The sequence below is a fragment of the Erpetoichthys calabaricus genome, chromosome 3 (assembly GCF_900747795.2).
Source record: "Erpetoichthys calabaricus chromosome 3, fErpCal1.3, whole genome shotgun sequence".
NCBI lineage: Eukaryota > Metazoa > Chordata > Cladistia > Polypteriformes > Polypteridae > Erpetoichthys > Erpetoichthys calabaricus.
The window spans coordinates 5,760,638-5,784,390 of NC_041396.2; the positions used below are offsets into that span (position 1 = coordinate 5,760,638).

At 44.2% G+C, this 23,753-nt stretch overlaps 1 long non-coding RNA gene across 2 annotated transcripts; it reads left to right on the forward strand.

The window, feature by feature from the left end:
- Positions 1-16,967: 16,967 nt before the first annotated feature.
- LOC114649604 (uncharacterized) lies at positions 16,968-23,518 on the forward strand. 2 transcript variants are annotated; one of them, XR_003715820.2, is made up of 4 exons: positions 16,968-17,056; positions 19,160-19,190; positions 21,781-21,811; positions 23,269-23,518. It is a non-coding gene; the product is annotated as an uncharacterized LOC114649604 (long non-coding RNA). The 2 variants fall into 2 exon arrangements; XR_007934574.1 differs by lacking the exon at positions 23,269-23,518 and having other exon boundaries at positions 21,781-21,818.
- The last annotated feature ends 235 nt before the right edge of the window (positions 23,519-23,753 follow it).

Sequence of the window (23,753 nt, forward strand, 5' to 3'; positions counted from 1 at the left end):
GTCTATTTTAAACACTAATGAATAATAAAACGTAGTAAAAAGTAAAAGTTAAAAAATAAAATGTTATAAAAAAATAAATGAAAATTAAATTAAATTAACCCCGCATTAAAAACAATACTATGATTTAATTTATCCTCTAACTTACATTCTATAAAAGTAGCTTTTTTGCATTTCTGTTTGTGTATTGTTCGGGATATTTTTCTCTTTCTCATTTATTGGACAATTCTCTTTGTTCTTCATTTTTTTATATGCAGCTCTTTTTTGTTAATTTTCTTTTTCCAACGTTCATTATCAGCTCTTGCTGCTCTTTTTCATTCACACAATCTAAAATTCAATGTTCTTCAATAGATAATTTGCTTCTCTACCTTGCCAGAAGGACGAGTTAACAACACTGAGAGTGTCACAGGGTGATATGGAGAGGGGTGTGCACAGGAGGAGTAATGATGGGAGAGCGGTGTGGAGTGGAGTGGTCAAGGCTGAAGAGAGCAGACATGACAGAAAACTTTTTTAATATGATAGAGAGATTATTTCTGGGGGTGGCATGGTGGCGCAGTGTTAGCGCTGCTGCCTCGCAGTAAGGAGACCTGGGTTCGCTTCCCGGGTCCTCCCTGCGTGGAGTTTGCATGTTCTCTCCGTGTCTGTGTGGGTTTCCTCCCACAGTCCAAAGACATGCAGGTGAGGTGCATTGGCGATCCTAAATTGTCCCTAGTGTGTGCTTGGTCTGTGAGTGTGTGTGCGTGTGTGTGCCCTGCAGTGGGCTGGCGCCATTCCCGGGGTTCGTTTCCTGCCTTGCGCCCTGTTTTGGCTGGGATTGGCTCCAGCAGACCCCCGTGACCCTGTAGTTAGGATATAGCGGGTTGGATAATGGATGGATGGATTAAAATAAATAAAAAATAAATCATTACATTTATATAGCGCTTTTCTCAGTACTCAAAGCGCTATCCACACAGGGAGGAACCGGGAAGTGAACCCACAATCTTCCACAGTCTCCTTACTGCAAAGCAGCAGCACTACCACTGCGCCACCTGTGAGGACGATTACTTCTGACCTTAGTCAGGTTCACATTTTCTTAAGTTGTAGTATTCTGCTGAAATCATTGTAAAAAGGCGCTATATAGGCACCTGACCCGACACAGACTCACACAGGAGGCACTTGTAAAAACAAAGAAACTGTGGGGCACAACTTCCCCATGATGCCCACAGGCACAACACAGTCCCAGAAGTAACACACAAGCATACTCTTTCTTCCTCCATCACTCCTCCTAGGCAACCTCGTCCTCCTCCTCCTCCCGACTCTGACCTTTGAGTGGTGGTTGCTGGCCCCTTTTATAGTTCACCCGGAAGTGCTTCAGGTGGTTGACTGCCGAGTTCCAGCTGCACTTCTGGGTGTGGTGAATACACTACCCATACGGGCTTGGGTGTCCCAGCTGCAGCACCCCCTGGCGGCGCCTGCGGGACCCAATAGGGCTGCACCCAACTCCAATTCCCATGGAGCCCTGCGGGAAACTGAGGCACCACTCCAACTCGGGGGGTTTGGCATCTAGCATCCAGGTGGATGTATTGCACAGTCCCCCTGAACATATAACGAAGGGGCGTCCCGGTCAGGCATCATTTAAACTCATTTTTCCCTCATTAACCAACACCCAGCTCCCCAGAATAAAAATGAGAAAACAGGATTTTAGTAATTATTGCCAATTTACTACAAATAAACATCTCATTGACAGAAATATTCAGACCCTTGACACTTGATGTTTGGCTCAGGTGCATCCTGTTCTGTTGATCATCATTGAGATGTTCCTACACTTTGTTTGGAGTCCCTCTGTGGCCCATTCATTTGAGTGGCTATGATCTGTAAAGACGCACACTCCTGTCTATAGACGGCCCCTCAGTTGAACAAACACCAAGCCATGCAGCCGAAGGAATTGCCTGCAAGTTTAGAGACGGGTTTGTGTGGAAGTTCAGATCTGGAGAACATGACAAAAAAAGGCTCACTGCACTGAAGGTTCTCAAGAGCACAGTGGCACAGATGCAGGGAAGGCTATTGCTGATTACTACACCACCATGTCCCTCTATTTTAACAATAATAAATAAAATTTAAAAATGAGTCCTGCAAATGACTCAATGTCAACTTAGTGAAGCTAGACCTGGAATAATGCAAGTTCTATGTCAGTTTGTAGCTTAAAGTATTTTTGCAGAATTCTGGACAACATTAAAACTGACTTCTCATCAAGGTGAAATATAAAGTACTAGGAGGAAGATGAAGTAATGGCACAAATTATCATAGCAGTTTTGCAACATTAAATAAAGAAGTGATTTGAATGTTCAGTAAATGTAAAATAGGGCCGGCTGACTGCATTTCCTGGGGTCCTTTGGTGTGGCTGAACATTTCTCTTCATTTCCTGTAAGCCCTTGGCAGTCTGGAGATAGGAACAGAAAACAAGAGATGACATAATGATTGGGGGTTTGTCTTTTAATTCTAGTTTTTAATTCTATATTATTTCTGATCATAGTTGGAAACTCAGCTTAGTTTTACTTTAGTATTTATTTCACAGAAGCATTTCAATTTTGTTTTCACATATTAATTTTTTACATCTAAGATGTCTCACTTACAGGTTCTCCAATGCTGTGTCTGTCCTAGTGTGTATATAAACACAGGGAATTCCAGTCTCTGTATTATATCTTGCCTGAAGAAGGGGCCTGCGTTGCCTCAAAAGCTTGCAAATTGTAACCTTTCTAGTTAGCCAATAAAAGGTGACATTTTGCTTGACTTCACATTACATCCATAATGGCTAACACGGCACAACACCCGAGTACTACAGTGCATCCAGAAAGTTTTCAGACCCTTTCACTGCTTTCTCATTTTGTTCTGTTGCAGCCCGGTGCTAAAATCATTGAAATTCATCTCTCCTCCCCACCCCATAAAGAAACACTCAATATACCAGAATGACAAAGCAAAAACAGGGTTATAAGGATTTTTATGAATTTATTAAAAGTAAAAAAAAAAAACAATCATTTTATCATAGATGTTCAGACCCTTCACTCAATTCTTAGTTGAAGCCCCTTTGGCAGCCAGTCCGAGCCTACAGCTTTCTTGTGTTTGATGTCACATGTGATGAAGACCATGGAGAGGCTGCTGCTTCACCACCTGAGGCCACAGGTCTGCCACGAGGACCTCTGCAGAAGGTGGGAACGGAGGATGCCATCATCTACATGCTACACTGATCCCTCTCTCACTTGGGCAGAGGCAGCGGTGCTGTAAGAATTATGTTTCTGGACTTCTCTAGCGCCTTCAACACCATCCAACCTCTGCTCCTTAGGGACAAGTTGACAGAGATGGGAGTAGATTCATACCTGGTGGCATGGATCGTGGACAATCTTACAAACAGACCTCAGTATGTGCGTCTCGGGAACTGCAGATCTGACATTGTGGTCAGCAAAACAGGAGCACCGCAGGGGACTGTACTTTCTCCGGTCCTGTTCAGCCTATATACATCGGACTTCCAATACAACTCGGAATTCCTGCCACGTGCAAAAATTCACTGACGACACTGCTATCGTGGGCTGCATCAGGAGTGGGTAGGAGGAGGAGTATAGGAACCTCATCAAGAACTTTGTTAAATGGTGCGACTCAAACCACTTACACCTGAACACCAGAAAAACCAAAGAGCTGGTGGTGGATTTTAGGAGACCCAGGCCCCTCATGGACCCCGTGATTATCAGAGGATACTGTGTGCAGAGGGTACAGACCTATAAATACCTGGGAGTGCAGCTGGATGATAAATTGGACTGGACTGCCAATATTGATTCTCTGTGCAAGAGAGGACAGAGCCGGCTGTACTTCCTTAGAAGACTGGTGTCCTTCAACATCTGCAATAAGATGCTGCAGATGTTCTATCACTCTTGTATACTTTCTGCATCTCTCTGGCTATCCCACTTCCTCTTTGCCATCCTCTTCCTCTGTATACTCTACTGTATTTCCTCATTCCACCACCAGGTTTCCTTTTCCTCCTTCCTCTGTCCATATCTCATGCCAAGCACCCTTCCTGCTGTCACCCTTACTACATCTGCTGTAGTTGCCCAGCTGTCTGGTAACTCCTTACTACCACCCAGTGCCTGTCTCACCTCCTCCATAAACTCAACCTTGCAGTCTTCCTTTATCAACTTCCACCATTTGATCCTTGGCTCTGCCCTCACTCTTTTCCTCTTCTTGATCTCCAACGTCATCCTGCAGACCACCATCTTATGCTGCTTAACAACACTTTCCCCTGCCACCTGCAGTCTTCAATCTCCTTCAGATCAACTCTTCTGCATAGGATGTAATCTACCTGTGTGCATCTTCCTCCACGCTTGTACGTCACCTTATGTTCCTCCCTCTTCTTAAAATACATATTCACCACAGCCATGTCCATCCTTTTGGCAAACTCCACTATCATCTGACCTTCTTCATTCCTCTCCTTGACACCATACCTACCCATCACCTCCTCATCTCCACTGTTCCCTTCACCAACATTTCCATTGAAATCCGCTCCAATCACCACTTTCTGTCCCTTAGGCACATTGTTCATCAATTTATCCAACTCACTCCAAAAATCTTCTTTCTCACCATTGCACACCCAACTTGCGGTGCATATTCACTAACAACATTCATCATCACACCTCCTATTTCCAGCTTCATAATCATTACTCTGCCTGACATTCTCTTCACCTCCAAAACACTCCTGACATGCTGTTCCTTCAGAATAACTCCTACCCCATTTCTTCTCCCATCCACACCTTGATAGAACAATTTGAATCCACCTCCAATCCACCTGGCCTTACTCCCCTTCCATTTAGTCTCTTCATGAACAATATATCAACCTTCCTTCTCTCCATCATATCTGCTAACTCTCTCCCCTTACCAGTCATACTGCCAGCATTCAAAGTTCCTACCCTCAGTTCCACTCTCTTTACTTTTCTCCTCTCCTCCTTCCTCCGGACACGTCTCCCAGCTCTTCTTCTTCTCCTTCTTCTTCTTCGGCCAACAGTAGCCTAATTTCCGACAGTACCCTGTTGGCTAACAGTACTGGTGGCAGTAGTTGTTAACCCAGGGCTTGACCGATCTGGAATGGAAATTTGTATTGTTGTCCGCATATTGATTTGGAAAAATTTTACACCGGATGCCCTTCCTGATGTAACCCTCCCCATCTATCCAGGCTTGGGACCAACACGAAGAAACACACTGGCTTGTGCATCCCCTGTGGCTGGGTTTTTAAATTTTAAATTATATGACACTAAGAAAAAGAAATCAGTGACGACTATTTATTGGTTTCATGGAACCCAGTGAGTTCTGCCCACAGTCCCATACACTGAAGTCTACCTGCCACCAATTGTCACACCATCTGGAGCCAAAAGCAACTGCTGCATCAGGCAGGCATGCATATAGATGTGGCACCGCACAGATGAGACACTACACACACTCACACACATGCACATATATATAGATATAGATATTGTCACAGGTGGCTGGGGGTGGTACCCGCCCGGGATGCCCAGGAGGACCGGAGGAGTGCTTACGCCTCCCCCAGACCACGTGGTGGCAACCACCCTGGTGGCTATGGGGACCATGGGTACAGAGCTTTGAAGCTCAGCCCTGTAGGGGCCGTGGTCACCGCCAGGGGGCCTCCCAATCTGGAGCACATCCGGAGTCGGTTGGAAGAGGACAGAGCTTGGGAGGAGAGGAGTGGAGGCGGTCAGGAGAAAGGAGGCATCGGATAGAGAGGCCTGGACTTTGGGAGAGTTTGTGGGTTGTGTGCACTTATTATTGTATATAGTAATTGTAAAATAAACGTGTGGTGGTGCTTTTAAACATGTCTACCTGTCTGTGTCCGGGGCTCGTTCCACAATATATAGATATATTATGGACGAGTGAAAACACCTACGAACTCCAAGGAATTTTTGGGGTGCCACCAGGTCACCCTGTTTAATCTGATGCTGCTCATATTTAAGTAAACAGGCGCAAAATGGCACTCATCATAAATAAACAGGCACTCTTTGCCTTAGGATGACATCTCAAAATAATGCTGCTCAGTGGAGCAGGGCAGTGTTTGAGGAGATCCATCCTGTGGTCAGCTCAGATCCAAATGAGGTGTCCTCATCTGGGGACATCTGGTTTCTACGGGACTCTGACCAGAAGAGGCGGGGTGACTTGCTGTCACTGGGTGTTTGCTCCATGATGTGGATGAGAAAAGAGATGATACTGTTACTGACAGTGCCCCCTATTGCCCTGGAGTGGTATTACATACTTCTGATGAGCCCGGAAGGTGATCCTCCTACATGCATATGTAACTATATACATAAATATTTTAAAAAACTTCTGCAAGAATAATATTTATTTCTATAGCACATTTTCATACAATAATGCAGCTCAAAGTGCTTTAAAGATAGTTCCAAAAAAAATGAAAATAATAAAATAATGAAAATAATAATGAATAAATACTATACATAAATAATGCACACTTACATAAGCTAGATTTATAATTAAGAAAGTGTAGACATTAAATTTAGGATTTTTTTTTTTTGAAAATCCGATGATAAGGTCAGATGGCCAGGGTGGACAGAAAAAAAAATTCAGTTAGAGTGGACACAAAAAAACAAAAATCCAACTAAAGACCCGCATGCCGCCACTGGGCATCCCATCCATCCATCCATCCATCCATCCATCCATCCATCCATCGTCTCCCGCTTATCCGAGGTCGGGTCGCGGGGGCAGCAGCTTGAGCAGAGATGCCCAGACTTCCCTCTCCCCGGCCACTTCTTCTAGCTCTTCCGGGAGAATCCCAAGGCGTTCCCAGGCCAGTCAAGAGACATAGTCCCTCCAGCGTGTCCTGGGTCTTCCCCGGGGCCTCCTCCCGGTTGGACATGCCCGGAACACCTCACCAGGGAGGCGTCCAGGAGGCATCCTGATCAGATGCCCGAGCCACCTCATCTGACTCCTCTCGATGCGGAGGAGCAGCGGCTCTACTCTGAGCCCCTCCCGGATGACTGAGCTTCTCACCCTATCTTTAAGGGAAAGCCCAGACACCCTGCGGAGGAAACTCATTTCAGCCGCTTGTATTCGCGATCTCGTTCTTTCGGTCACTACCCATAGCTCATGACCATAGGTGAGGGTAGGAACATAGATCGACTGGTAAATTGAGAGCTTCGCCTTGCGGCTCAGCTCCTTTTTCACCACGACAGACCGATGCAAGCCCGCATTACTGCGGATGCCGCACCGATCCGCCTGTCGATCTCACGCTCCATTCTTCCCTCACTCGTGAACAAGACCCCGAGATACTTGAACTCCTCCACTTGGGGCAGGATCTCGCTACCAACCCTGAGAGGGCACTCCACCCTTTTCCGGCTGAGGACCATGGTCTCGGATTTGGAGGTGCTGATTCTCATCCCAGCCGCTTCACACTCGGCTGCGAACCGATCCAGAGAGAGCTGAAGATCACGGCCTGATGAAGCAAACAGGACAACATCATCTGCAAAAAGCAGTGACCCAATCCTGAGCCCACCAAACCGGACCCCCTCAACACCCTGGCTGCGCCTAGAAATTCTGTCCATAAAAGTTATGAACAGAATCGGTGACAAAGGGCAGCCCTGGCGGAGTCCAACTCTCACTGGAAACGGGTTCGACTTACTGCCGGCAATGCGGACCAAGCTCTGGCACCGATCGTACAGGGACTGAACAGCCCTTATCAGGGGGGTCGGTACCCCATACTCTCGGAGTATCCCCCCACAGGATTCCCCGAGGGACACGGTCGAATGCCTTTTCTAAGTCCACAAAACACATGTAGACTGGTTGGGCAAACTCCCATGCACCCTCCAGGACCCTGCTAAGGGTATAGAGCTGGTCCACTGTTCCGCGACCAGGACGAAAACCACACTGTTCCTCCTGAATCCGAGGCTCGACTATCCGACGGACCCTCCTCTCCAGGACCCCTGAATAGACTTTTCCAGGGAGGCTGAGGAGTGTGATCCCTCTGTAGTTGGAACACACCCTCCGATCCCCCTTCTTAAAGAGGGGGACCACCACCCCGGTCTGCCAATCCAGAGGCACTGTCCCTGATGTCCATGCGATGTTGCAGCGGCGTGTCAGCCAAGACAGTCCTACAACATCCAGAGCCTTGAGGAACTCGGGCGTATCTCATCCACCCCCGGGGCCCTGCCACCAAGGAGTTTTTTGACCACCTCGGTGACCTCAGTCCCAGAGATGGGGGAGCCCACCTCTGAGTCCCCAGGCTCTGCTTCCTCATTGGAAGGCATGTTAATGGGATTGAGGAGGTCTTCGAAGTATTCCCCCCCACCGACCCACAACGTCCCGAGTCGAGGTCAGCAGCGCACCATCCCCACCATATACAGTGTTGACACTGCACTGCTTCCCCTTCCTGAGACGCCGGATGGTGGACCAGAATCTCCTCGAAGCCGTCCGAAAGTCATTCTCCATGGCCTCCCCAAACTCCTCCCACGCCCGAGTTTTTGCCTCAGCAACCACCAAAGCCGCATTCCGCTTGGCCTGCCGGTACCTATCAGCTGCCTCCAGGTCCCACAGGACAAAAGGGTCCTGTAGGACTCCTTCTTCAGCTTGACGGCATCCTTCACCGCCGGTGTCCACCAGCGGGTTCGGGGATTGCCGCCACGACAGGCACCGACCACCTTACGGCCACAGCTCCGGTCAGCTGCCTCAACAATAGAGGCACGGAACATGGCCCATTCGGACTCAATGTCCCCCACCTCCCTCGGGATGTGGTCGAAGTTCTGCCGGAGGTGGGAGTTGAAGCTACTTCTGACAGGGGGCTCTGCCAGACGTTCCCAGCAGACCCTCACAACACGTTTGGGCCTACCACGCCTGACCGGCATCCTCCCCCACCATCGAAGCCAACTCACCACCAGGTGGTGATCAGTTGACAGCTCCGCCCCTCTCTTCACCCGAGTGTCCAAGACATGTGGCCGCAAGTCCGACGACACGACCACAAAGTCGATCATCGAACTGAGGCCTAGGGTGTCCTGGTGCCAAGTGCACATATGAACACCCCTATGCTTGAACATGGTGTTCGTTATGGACAATCCGTGACGAGCACAGAAGTCCAATAACAAAACACCGCTCGGGTTCAGATCAGGGGGGCCATTCCTCCCAATCACGCCCTTCCAGGTCTCACTGTCATTGCCCACGTGAGCATTGAAGTCTCCCAGCAGAACGAGGGAGTCCCCAGAAGGTATGCCCTCTAGCACCCCCTCCAGGGACTCCAAAAAGGGTGGGTACTCCGAACTGCTGTTCGGCGCATACGCACAAACAACAGTTAGGACCCGTCCCCCCACCCGAAGGCGAAGGGAGGCTACCCTCTCGTCCACCGGGGTAAACCCCAATGTACAGGCTCCAAGTTGGGGGGCAATAAGTATACCCACACCTGCTCGGCGCCTCTCACCGGGGGCAACTCCAGAGTGGTAGAGAGTCCAGCCCCTCTCAAGGAGATTGGTTCCAGAGTCCAAGCTGTGCGTCGAGGTGAGTCCGACTATATCTAGCCGGAACCTCTCAACTTCGCGCACTAGCTCAGGCTCCTTCCCCTTCAGAGAGGTGACATTCCACGTCCCAAGAGCCAGCTTCTGTAGCCGAGGATCGGACCGCCAAGGTCCCCGCCTTCGGCCACCACCCAACTCACACTGCACCCGACCTCCTTGGCCCCTCCCATAGGTGGTGAGCCCATGGGAAGGGGGACCCACGTTGCCTCTTCGGGCTGTGCCCGGCCGAGCCCCATGGGTGCAGGCCCGGCCACCAGGCGCTCGCCATCGAGCCCCACCTCCAGGCCTGGCTCCAGAGTGGGGCCCCGGTGACCCGCGGCCGGGCAAGGGAAAACGCCGTCCAAAATTGTTTTTCTTCATAGGAGGTTTGTTTAACCGCTCTTTGTCTCATCCCTCACCTAGGACCAGTTTGCCTTGGGTGGCCCCTACCAGGGGCATAAAGCCCCGGACAACAGAGCTCCTAGGATCATTGGGACATGCAAACCCCTCCACCACGATAAGGTGACGGTTAAAGGAGGGGAAACACCTAACATAAATGTTCTTAAGTAGCTCTTTATTTGATTTTTTTTTCTTTGCTTCATCTTGGTGAATTCAATGCAGTGGCTCTCATGGCAAGTTAGGGTATTTGCTTTCATTCAAACATCACAAGAAGCTGCACAGGACGTTTGATCAGGTGGCAGTGGTACAGAACACCACCACAGAAAAACTGGAAATAAAAAAAGAGAAAAACAATTGAATTTCATATAACTGTATGGTAATTCTATGCATATCTAGTTTATTAACAATAGAAATAACATGTAGCTATGAAAATTATAAATGTGGGGTTTTAGGAAGTCAGTCGGTCATTCTCCAACCTGCTATATCCTAACAGAGGGTCTGCTGGAGCCAGTCCCAGCCAACACAGGGCGCAAGGCAGGAACAAATCCCAGACAGAGTGCCAGCCCACCGCAGGGCACACACACACCACAAGCACAATTTAGGATCTCCAATGCACCTAACCTGCATGTCTTTGGACTGTGGGAAGAAATCCACGCAGACACGGGGAGAACATGCAAACTCCACGCAGGGAGGACCCGGGAAGCAAACCCAGGTCTCCTTACTGTGAGGCAGCAGCACTACCACTGCACCACCGTGCTGCCTGGTTTTAGGAAGTGTTTTTTAAAATGATCCATGGTGTTCACCTGGCGTATCTCCAGAGTTTTGGTGCCTAACAGCAAAAGGTCTCGTCATCACTTCTTTTATGCATGGCTCTGAGAATAACAAGCAGACCAGGAAGAGATGTAAGGTTACACCTTGGACTGAAATTAACTCCAAAATATAATACAAGCAATATTATTTAAGACTTTATGTACCATTAGTAGTATTTTAAAGTCAATTCTAAAGGACTCAGGCAACATGATAACACTGATGCTCACATAATTTGCTAGTTAAAATTCTTGCTGCTGCATTCTGGACTGATTTTTTTCACTCTTCACTCTTTACACCTTACACTATAAATATACCAGCAGGTCATGCCACTTGCAAAAACTGTCAGGTGAGTTCTACACTTGTAGGTTGTGTTGATAAGGGGGATGAGACAGAGGAGAAGAGTCAGGTGGAAAACTTGGTGCAGAAAGAATTGTCTGCAACTTAAATTCAGCAAAACCAAAAAACTGCTTATTGACCACACCAAAGATCCTCTATGTCCGGTCACTATTCAAGGTGTGGATATATAAGTGGTGAAATCCTTCAAGTTCTTGGGAGTCCACATCGGTGACTGGTTGAACTGGGTTCATAACACTGTGTTAAGACTGTGTTCCTTTAATGTGGGAAGTGATATCCTTCACATCTTCTACAACTCTGTGATGGCCAGTGTGGTTGTGCTGGGCTGTTAACATCACTTCAAGAGAGGCCTACCGAATCAATACACTAATTAAAGGGCAGACTCAGTTATGGGAAGCACACTGGAACCCTTGGAGGTAGTAGAGGAGGAGAGAATTTAAACAAAACTGAATGCCATTAGGAACAACACTGCACATCCTCTCTCTGACACACTAACACTGAGGACTTTCAGCCAAAGAATCATTCAGCAGAAGTGTGTCAAGAAACACAATGGGGGCTCCTTTATACCAACATCAATATGCCAGTACTGTACAGCGCCTCACTGGGACTGGTACTGCCAAGTTAGAAGTTTTTTTTCCTTTATAGCCATTCTGGTGTGTATTCAGATCAAAGTGTCTGTACAGTATATACTGTATAACATGTATTTACCTGTCTATTTACTTATCTATGTACAGTGGTGTGAAAAACTATTTGCCCCCTTCCTGATTTCTTATTCTTTTGCATGTTTGTCACACAAAATGTTTCTGATCATCAAACACATTTAACCATTAGTCAAATATAACACAAGTAAACACAAAATGCAGTTTGTAAATGGTGGTTTTTATTATTTAGGGAGAAAAAAAAATCCAAACCTACATGGCCCTGTGTGAAAAAGTAATTGCCCCCTTGTTAAAAAATAACCTAACTGTGGTGTATCACACCTGAGTTCAATTTCCGTAGCCACCCCCAGGCCTGATTACTGCACACACCTGTTTCAATCAAGAAATCACTTAAATAGGAGCTGCCTGACACAGAGAAGTAGACCAAAAGCACCTCAAAAGCTAGACATCATGCCAAGATCCAAAGAAATTCAGGAACAAATGAGAACAGATGTAATTGACATCTATCAGTCTGGTAAAGGTTATAAAGCCATTTGTAAAGCTCTGGGACTCCAGCGAACCACAGTGAGAGCCATTATCCACAAATGGCAAAAACATGGAACAGTGGTGAACCTTCCCAGGAGTGGCCGGCCGACCAAAATTACCCCAAGAGCGCAGAGACGACTCATCCGAGAGGTCACAAAAGACCCCAGGACAACGTCTAAGGAACTGCAGGCCTCACTTGCCTCAATTAAGGTCAGTGTTCACGACTCCACCATAAGAAAGAGACTGGGCAAAAACGGCCTGCATGGCAGATTTCCAAGACGCAAACCACTGTTAAGCAAAAAGAACATTAGGGCTCGTCTCAATTTTGCTAAGAAACATCTCAATGATTGCCAAGACTTTTGGAAAAATACCTTGTGGACTGATGAGGCAAAAGTTGAACTTTTTGGAAGGCAAATGTCCCGTTACATCTGGCGTAAAAGGAACACAGCATTTCAGAAAAAGAACATCATACCAACAGTAAAATATGGTGGTGGTAGTGTGATGGTCTGGGGTTGTTTTGCTGCTTCAGGACCTGGAAGGCTTGCTGTGATAGATGGAACCATGAATTCTACTGTCTACCAAAAAATCCTGAAGGAGAATGTCCGGCCATCTGTTCGTCAACTCAAGCTGAAGCGATCTTGGGTGCTGCAACAGGACAATGACCCAAAACACACCAGCAAATCCACCTCTGAATGGCTGAAGAAAAACAAAATGAAGACTTTGGAGTGGCCTAGTCAAAGTCCTGACCTGAATCCAATTGAGATGCTATGGCATGACCTTAAAAAGGCGGTTCATGCTAGAAAAACCCTCAAATAAAGCTGAATTACAACAATTTTGCAAAGATGAGTGGGCCAAAATTCCTCCAGAGCGCTGTAAAAGACTCATTGCAAGTTATCGCAAACGCTTGATTGCAGTTATTGCTGCTAAGGGTGGCCCAACCAGTTATTAGGTTCAGGGGGCAATTACTTTTTCACACAGGGCCATGTAGGTTTGGATTTTTTTTTCTCCCTAAATAATAAAAACCACCATATACAAACTGCATTTTGTGTTTACTTGTGTTATATTTGACTAATGGTTAAATGTGTTTGATGATCAGAAACATTTTGTGTGACAAACATGCAAAAGAATAAGAAATCAGGAAGGGGGCAAATAGTTTTTCACACCACTGTATGTATTTAAAGAGCTTCTGTAAAAAGCCAAATTTCCCCATGGGCTCAAATAAAGTTCTATCTATCTATCTATCTATCTATCTATCTATCTATCTATCTATCTATCTATCTATCTATCTATCTATCTATCTATCTATCTATCAAAGGATCAAAACTGATCCTCCGCCTAGGATGTTGGATATCTCTGGGTTCACAGTTCTTGAGGCTGATCCTCCAATTAGCTGTGAACTACCCAATCTCACTGAGATTGCAAAGGTGGTGAACCAGCTGAGGGGAGGAAAGGCTGCAGGGATCTGTGGTATCTGGGGTGAACTTCTCCAGGCTGGTGGTAAGGCTGTCCTTCTGGCATTTCAAGCTATCTTTGCTTCCATTTGGGAGACTGGCATCATCCCAACTGACTGGAAAATGGGACTTGTTATCCCTATCTGGAAAGGGACAGGTGATCGCCTGGATTGCAGCAACTATAGGAGGATAACATTGCTCTCAGTGCCAGGTAAGGTCCTTGCTAGGGTCATCCTCCATAGGATCCGTGATCACTTGCTCAGCTACCAGCGACCGGAACAGTCTGGTTTTACGCCTAAGAAGTATACCATCAACCGCATCCTGGCACTGAGGGTCCTCATGGAGTGCAAACGTGAATATTGCCAGAGTTTCTTTGAAGCCTTTGTTGATTTTCATAAAGCATTCAACTCGGTTGACCGAGCTGCCCTGTGGGACATCCTCAGGGTTCACGGGATCCCCTCGAGGTTGCTGGATATCATGGCCAGCCTGTACACTGGTACTGTGAGTGCTGTGCAGAATGGAGGCAGAACCGCTGTGTTTTTCCCAGTTGATTCTGGGGTTCATCAGGGGTGTGTTCTGCTCTTACTCTGTTCAATGCTTGTATGGACTGGGTGTTGGACAAGGTTGTGGGGTCCAGTGGCTGTGGGGCATCTGTTGGTGAAGAAAGATTCATGGATCTTGACGATGCTGTGATCTTCGCTGAGTCAATGGAGGCTCTGATCGGGGGCGCTCAAGAGACTGAGTGAGGAGTCTGAGTGTCTGGGCTTGCGAGTGTCCTGATAAAAACCAAGATCCAGGCCTTTAATGACCTCTTGGGCACGGCCATCAGCAGTGTGTCTGTCTGTGGAGAGAGTGTCAACCTCATCATTGAGAGGTTTACTTACCTCGGCAGTGACATTCATGTCTCTGGTGACTCTTCCAATGAAGTCAGTAGACAGATTGGGAGAGCATGAGGGGGTCATGAGGTCGCTGGAAAGGGGTGTGTGGCGCTCCCAGCATCTATGCAAAAGGATGAAGGTCCAAGTCTTTAGGGTCCTGGTGCTTCTTGTCTTGCTATATCGTTGCGAGACATTGACGCTAACCAGTGACCTGAGACGAAGACTGGATTCCTTTGGTACTGTGTCTCTCCGGAAAATCCTTGGGTACCATTGGTTTGACTTTGTGTTGCTCATGGAGTCCCGAATGAGGCACATTACCTGCATTGGAAGGGAGTGTCAGTTACACAACTACAGCCATGTGGAGAGTTTCCCTGAGGGTGATCCGGCTAATAAGATCCTCATTGTTGTGGACCCGAGTGGCTGGACTAGGCCAAGGGGTCACCCACGTAACACCTGGCTGCGGCAGATAGGGGATCAATTCTGAAGGGTGGGACTGGACCGTGTCTGCCTGGGGGGTTTCCAACCAGGATTCCTAATTGTTTTGTTGTGTAGTGGTTGCGGCAACGTAATGTTCCAGTGCATGCTCCCCAACTTGACTTGACTATCTATCTATCTATCTATCTATCTATCTATCTATCTATCTATCTATCTATCTATCTATCTATCTATCTATCTATCTATCTATCTATCTATCTATCTATCTATCTATCTATCGGGCCTTTCATATCTGTCTAACCAACTGATGACTTTCTTAGGTAGTCCAGTTAGGAGAGCATTACACTAATGTAGCTGACTAAAAAACAAAAGTGTGAATTAATTGGCAATTTTATAAGAGGTCTAACTTTTTCATTGTTCCTTAAATGAAAGAATGCAGTCCTGGTAACCTGGTTAACCTGTGATTAAAAGTTTAAGTCTACTACATCTCCTAAATCTTTCTTTATTTTTGGACCTCCCAATGTGTATGCAGACCTAACATTTGAATACCTGACAATTGATATATCAATATGTCCATCCATCAGTTACACTCTGTTAGGCATATCTGGCATTAACATTTATAATACTTGGTGTATTAGGATGTATTTTGATATTCATGTACAGTAATAATAAAATGCTTTGCACCTTTAGCTTTGTGCTATATACTGCTTGAGAATATACATGCAAGATTCAAATTATCTGAAATATAAAGTATCATACGTGAGCATACATAGACATAAGGATGTCCTGTATAATGTTTGACTTTTTGAAGGGTTGTTTCAATGAGTCCTTCTTTCAGGAGACCTACATTTGCAGAAGATATCAACTAATTCAACAACAGAAGCCAAGGACTGCTGAAATCAAGGAGGTAGAAGATAGCCTGTATTATAGTAGAGAATTGGCAGATCTTGTCCACATGTCCTTCAGAGAGATAGTGTGCACCTCTAAAGTGTCATAGAAGGAGATTGAAGACCAGGCAGGTAGAGACAGAGTCAGAGGAAGAAAATGACAGGTAAACGAAAACACAGTCTGGGGAAGTCAGCCGCAGAGTTAGAGGTGTCCATCCATGTTCTGAACCTGGTGGAGTCAAAAAAGACTTGGAATTGGCAGGCAAAGATAAAGAGCCCAAAATTGTTAGATCATAACAAGGCTCCAAATACAAAGATGTAGTGAGATTCTGTGACTTAGATATTAGGGGGATTGCAACATGGTGTGTTGCTGATGCACAGGTGTATATCAGAGGTGGATCATCAAATAAATATGATATAAGTAAGGGCAGGATGTCAATTCTGCAAACTAAATCTAAGGAGTTTGGCGTTAGACTAAAAAAAGAAAAGAACAGGGAAAGAGGTCCTTTCTGAAATTATAACTGTGCAATGTGCTGGTAAAGGTGGTTTGAATGTTGTAGTTAAGAAGACCAGTTAACATTTATCCTAGAGTGGTTAAGGAGGTTAGGGAATACATACTGTATGTAAACCCTTGATTCCTAAAAATTAGAGAACTTAATGGAAATAAATGGCTCAATTATCATGTATGGGTCGTGGTCAGGTGATGGAAGGACAGACTGGAATCAGTTACAATTTTGGGATGCCAACCGGGCTGTTCCTTTTATTCGTCACCAGATGAAGTAAACAACATCAAAAAAAGAAATGAAAAACATTCAAATGCGCTGCTTCCCGGTCCGGGGGCTCCTTCTACTTGGGAGTGTCTCGTGCTTTGCTCTGTGGCTTGTTCAGGCCTTCAAAAAAAGGTGCCTCTCTTTAGGCTGTCCATCCTTTATGGCGAAACCTCCAGAAGGGGCAGGAGTAGGTGCCCTTATTAGGTGGTCTATCAGAGCTGTGTGTCAAGATGGGAAACAGGACAAACTGAGCCATATCCAAGCATTTAGAGATCCTGAGACCTCATCTTCCGAGACAATCACCATGTTTGCTGTGAAAGTAGTTTGCCTCTTTGCCACCATCGCTATGCTTGCTGCAATGGTGGCTGCGGTGAGTATTAATGCTCTACTAGACGACTCCGTCTATATTTCTGGTCAGCTGATTTGCCCTAATGAATATTGCAGGGTCTTCTCAGACAGAATGATAAGGCAAATTAAATGCTTTTAAATCGTGGCTGATATTCAATTTTTAATTTACGCATACAGTATACAACTGAAGAGTTAACAGGAAACCAGAACTTGTATACCTTTGCCATCTGCTAATTTTATTTGCTTTGTTGTTACAGTGGATACATAAGTTATTCAGACTCCTTCACTTTCTGTACACTTTATTGTGCTCTAAATTTAATTTTAAATTTATAAATTTGATATTTGTGTCTTTCAATGTACACAAAGTGAAAGGATGTTTTCAGAAAGGCCTGCAGAATTATTAGAACTGTAAAGTAGGCACTGTGCAGTCCAGAAGGTTGTGTTTTCCTAGAGTGGTCTATCAGCCTGGCAGATAGTGATGTGTGATTTCTCATTCCAAAGTATCTGCTTCCACTGCTCCACAGTTCAAAGGCAGTGTGCTTTACACCACTGCAGCTGACGCTTGCCATTGTGCATAGTGATCTTGAGCTTGTGTTGCTTCTAGTGGAAATGTGGTGCTCTGATGAGAGTGACGTGATTTGTATGTGCCTCAGCAGCCCCACTCTGTACGTTTGCATAGTCTACCACTGTTGCTGCTCCTTGATGTTTCCACCTGACAATAATGGCACATAAGCAGTTTGAAGATCTAACAGAGCATAAATTCCACATACTGAGTTGTGACAAAAGTGGCATGTTATGACATCACTTTTTTATTGCATTATTTGTTGCTCTGAGCTTGAAAGAACCTGTGTGGAGTTTGGAGAACCTCCCAGAATGATAGCCATCACTTAACGGTCTACCAATATGGCACAGTGGTAGCAGTGCTGCCTCACAGTAAGTAGATCACGGGTTCACTTACCGAGTCCTTCCTGTATGGAGATGAACTTTGAGTAGTGAGAAAAGCACTATATAAATGTGAAGAATTATTATTATTGTGACCGAGACCAACACTCCCCTCAATTAAAGACACATGGATGCCCTCTTGGAATTTGCAAAAGGGCATATAAAGTACTCTCAGACTGTGAGAAACAAGATTCTCTGAACTGATGAAACCATGTTTAGCATCATATCTGGAGGAAACCAGGCACTGCTTGTCACCTGTGCACTACCATTCCAATGGTGACGCAGTGTGGTAGTCTGGGAAACTAGACAGGGTTGAGGAAAAAAAGAGCAGAGATATCATTTATGAAAACCTGCTGCAGAGAACTTCAAACCTCAGACTGATCTTAAATTTCATTTTCCAAAGGAACTCCGACGCTAAGCACAAAAGTTCTCTTGGCAGAGCCCAGACTTGAACCCAATCAAACATCTCTAGCGAGACCTAAAAGCGGTTGTCCACTGACGGTCTCCATCCAACCTTGAGAGGATCTGCAGAGAAAAATGGCAGAAAGTCCTCAAATCCAGCAGTGAGAAGCCTGTTATGGCAGACTCAAGAAAACATTTCACTGAGTGAAAGTTCTAAATATGCGTGTCAAGGCAATATTTCACTTTTTTATTTGTAATAAATTTGCACTTTGTCATTCTGGAGTGTCATTTGATGAGTAAACAAAAAATTAAAATTATAATCAGCATAAAACTGCAACATAACAAAATGTGAAGAAAGTGATGGGGTCTGAATACTTTCTGAATCCACTGTCCAATTGAAACATATTGAACTGTTGTGATGATATTCCAGAGGTCTAAATTAGGTTTAATTTTCTATACATCAGCTTCTCAAAGAATTTCATTGTTTATTTTGGGAATTGTTATCTGCACGGACAAGGTGGGGACATAGATTTGATCAGTGAGTTTTACAAAATGCACGGCAAAATGGCAGCTAATCCGTCACCACAGGCTTTTAAAATGCACGGACGCCTATGATGGAGTAGCTGCTCTCTTACAGGTGTGAACATCTCTCAGTCACTTGAGTGCCCATCTGAGATTATTTGTTTTTCATTTTTAACAGTCATGTGATGTTATCATTGACATTGAAATCCTAATTCCAATGTTTTAGTCTTCTCATCAGTCACATTTTATTCTCTTTCAGGACCCTCAGAATGAAAATTATTGTGTGTTTGGTAAGATTTTCATACAATATGCCTACCTTATCTCTTAGCACATTTTGAAGAAGCAGGTTGCCATATTAACTTTGTCTGGTGCTCCATGAGTCAGCTCATCATTCAATACAGTTTATTTTATAATGAATTCCCTTGAGGTTTTGTGACTACAGAAAGTCATATAGATGATATCTAGCTGAAACAAAGGCTCTTCAAAAGAACGCCAGTGTAAGGTAAATTCTTATAGCCTTAATGCTGGGTCACCACTGAGATGATCTATGGATGAAACAGCTTGAATAACAGAAGTATTACACCAATGGTGTTCTGCTCCAGTACTCCTGATGTCATCATTTGTTTTTTTCTGCTAGCTCATATGGATAGTAAATATTACAATCTTGGACATGAATTGTGGAAACAGTCGCTAGAAATTCTTAACGGTTTAGGTGTTGCAATGTGTTTTTTTTGTCTTGGATGACCATTTTAGGTACGTGACTGCCACCATTTTAAATACCCATCATTAGGTCCTCATCCATATATCTAGGGGCGTGGCCTCAAGGGTCATGACCTGTTTTGTAATCGGTGCAGTAGGATACAAAGTCAGCTAGGGGTTCTCTTCCTTTAAAACGTTTACTAAAAGTCTTCTCAGGAATTTTGTTTTAACTTCTCGCTTGTACTTTTGACCACCACAGATTTTGTCTTACACTTTGGCTATTTTTGATCTCCCAGCTTTGACCCTTTCTTCTGTCTTTATGCACATCTCCCAGTTCTGCTTTAAGTTTACCTGCCATCTCTCTGTCAGGGCACATGCTCACTGTCATTTGAGATTCTTTTTTCTTGGGTTTCCCAGAAGCTGAAAAATGTTAACACCCAAAGAGTCCAATTCTGCAATCAGAATTATGTTTCAGAGTTTCAATTTAAAAGTTGAATCTTTTATTACTGTCTTTTCTGAAGACATTTTGTTTTGGGGGTGACATATGTATTTTTGTCATGCGTTTCCATGGGGATTTCCCATGATGCACCAGAGCTGTGCCACTTGTGATGTTATTGCCTTACTGGTATAAAGACTACCTTAGATTAGTCACATTGGACCAAACTACTTACTTTGAATTATGATTACCGATATTTTGATACAGAGCTTCTCTTTTTGACTTTAGTTTTTTGTTTTACGATTTGGCTTTGACGTTTCTCTTTTTTTGCCCTTTCACTCTGCTTTTTTTCTTGATCCTCACTCTTATTGTTTTGACTGACTGGTTTTTGAATCACTGTTATAATTTCCAATGTCTATACTTTGTTCTAGTGTAAATTCTTGCGCAGTTCCTATCTAAAAAGAAGAAAGTGCTATACATAGAGAATGGGAACTTCAACCACCCTGAATGCACAACTTGGATAATGCAACAGCAGCCATTTTGTGCCAGGATGCTCACCACACTTTAGTTATTAGATGGTGAAGGGGTGAGAGATAGTTAGCTAATCAGAGGCGGGTGATGATTAGGAAGCCAGAATAAGCAGGTCGTGATGGGCAAGTTAACCAGGAAATCAGGATTCACCCTACTCTTTATGGAAGATGTCCAGGAATCTTTTATGACAACGGTGAGTCAAGACCTCGGTTTTACATCTCATTCGAAGGACGGTGCCATTTTTACAGCACAGTGTATCCATCTGCTCTGGGGCATAAGGATCCACCCTCAGACTGCAGGGGGTGCGCCCCCAATGGCCTCTCTAACACCTTTTCTATCAGCACCTCAAGCTTTTCCTTCTTGGTCTTCCATCCAAATACTGGCTGGACCGCAACATGCTAAGCTTCAAGTGGATTACCTATTCTGAAGTGGAAGTGGTATGGCTGCTGGTAATATATAGATTATAAAGTTTTGAGACATAAAGAATTTGGATTTGGCATTTATCCCTTTGAACTCTGACCTCCCCAGTGTTTCAGCACTGTAACCCTAACCTCCCTAGCAGTTTTCAACAAATATACCTCTCGGTTGTTCTGGGAATGCCTTTGTATCTCCTCAGACGAGTGAAAGGCGGTGGCAATGGGGTTATGGTTAGTGTTAGGGTAAGGGACTTCTGGGCATCTTTGCTTAGACTGATGCCCCTGTGACCCCAGACATTTTTTAACCTTTAGTGGCCCCATGTCTCATTTTTTCAATTCAATTCAACTTTGTTGTCATTTTACTTTACAGCACAACTGAGCATTTATGTTACTCAGTAGAACATGCTTAAACCTGGAAATTACAGTACATAGAAAAGATAATATAAGACAGTGCAAATGTTGGTGCCATACAATGCAGTAATAATGTAATATCTGTATGTACAGTATAATTGTCAGGACACACCAGGATATGAGTTTTTGTTTGAAGAAAGTTATGTAGGCCAATCGAAAATACAAAACTGTGAGCTTCTGTAATAAGTAACAGCAGTAATGATTCTCTAGTCGTTGATGAATTTGAAATCTGGGTCTCATAATTCTCATGCTTTTTTGAGGTCCACTTGAAGTGCAGAAGCTTTCAGTCAGATATCTTCAATTTATTTTTGTTTATTTTATTCCTCGGCAGAATTTGGACAGTTCTTTTTCAGAGTTTGTCATTTTAACACTTTACTTCTCTTACAGACTATGATGGCAATCCCAGGTGTTAAAAAAGGTAAGGAACTTAATGAGAGATATGAGTGTCTCATTCTCTTTGCTCTGACTGTGTCTCCACCAACTTCTATTAGCCTCCTTAGTTTGATGTTTAGCCCCGGAACGAGTCAAAAGTGTTGATTTTGTTTCAACGACAAAATATGTTGTTCTGTGCAACAGAAACATTTAAATCACAGTAAAATCACATTTAAATCACAGTAAAAATGTTAAGTATTATATCCACTGTGGCACATATGCAGTGTGTAATGTGCTTTGAAAGCTGCCAACACATATAGACACTGTTCGGGCAAATGTCGAAAGGTTGTTTTCTGATATTTTCTATGTTGCTTGCGCTTGACACGGTAAAATGTCAGTGCCGACTCCATGATCGATGGCACCTATTATGCTATTGTAGCCAACTACAGTGCCGGGCTTAGTGATTTCCACATTTCCCCCCATAATGAACATTGACAGTTGCTGCATCATGAACAGTGCTTAGGAGGCAGATATCATTCTTGTACTTTCACTTGATTGCAATCAGTTTGGCCTTTAATGACACACATACTGCACCACACTGCAGCTTGACGTGTTCACGCAACCAGAATCAACAGGCATATCACAGCAGTTCGGTCATACAGTCCATATGTATTAGTTTTCCTTTGAAGCAAAAAACAGTTCAGGTGAGTTTTAGAAAGTGTCTGTCGTTATACAGTGACCTTGACTGTGCTTCTGGGACCATTAAAAGCTTCAGCAATGGTGTGATATCTTTCCCCTGATCTAGACTTCACCACTATTTTTTTGTGGAAGTCTACAAAACGCTTGGTTTTTCTCCCGATATGAAGTGTGAATTGCTGGACCTTCTATATGCAGGAACACATGTGCCTTTCTCAATGATGTCCAATCAATTCAGTTTGCCACAGGTGGACTCCAGTTGAGTTCTGGAAACATCTCAAGAAAATTAAAGCAAACAGGAAACATCTGAGCACAATTTGGGGTGCATTAGCAACGGATCTGAATACTTACAAACATGAGAGATTAGATTTTTTTAAATTTGCAAACTGCTCTGAAAACATGTTTTCACTTTATCTTTAAGGGTTATTGAGTGTAGATTGATGGACAAAAATAGCAAATTGACCCATTTAAAATGAAATCTGCAACACAATAAAGTGTGCAAAGATTGAGGATGTCTGAATCTGAATACTTTCTCAATCCACTTGATTTCACAATTGTCTTTGTTCAAGGAAACACTGAGGATCTTTGCAAATTCTATTTTGTGTGAATCGATTTACTCTTTTCTGTTTAAGTTTGTTAAAAATCTTCTCTTGTGTGTTATAACCCATCTTGGCTCTTTAGTCTCATCCCCTCTGAAGACAACTGATCTTCTTCTCCATTGGATGTCCTGCAGTCCTTTGACTGAATGTTTAATTGTTACATTTGCTGTAATCTGCTCATTTATCTTTGTTTCTTTTATCTTCTCAGATAAAGAGACGCCAGGAATCCCCTCAAGACTTTAATCATTAAAAACACTATGTATTCAAATTTTAATAAAGTAGTCATGCACACTTATTCCTTGTGTCTTGAATTGTCAATCCAGATTTATAACATAGATTTGTCACTCCACCATGATGGCTCTTGTGGATTCTTTTGATTTCAGACAATTTCCTCTGAATAATCATAATGGCTGTTATAGAACTACTGGAAGCACCTTGCATTAAAGTTCTATAGTGAGATATCCATTCCCCTTTAATGATGATGATGATGATGATGACGATGGTAGCAGAACCTTACATTTTCAGACCAAGATCTTGGCTGTCTTTTTGTAAAATTTAGCATATCTACTTTAGTGATAAGGAAAACAGCACAGAATTTTTAAATACAATTTTGCCAAATTGCTCTTAAAATGAATTTTGCATGCATTCTTGAAATTTACAAAATGTAAAACTCACTAAAATTAGTTTTTTAGT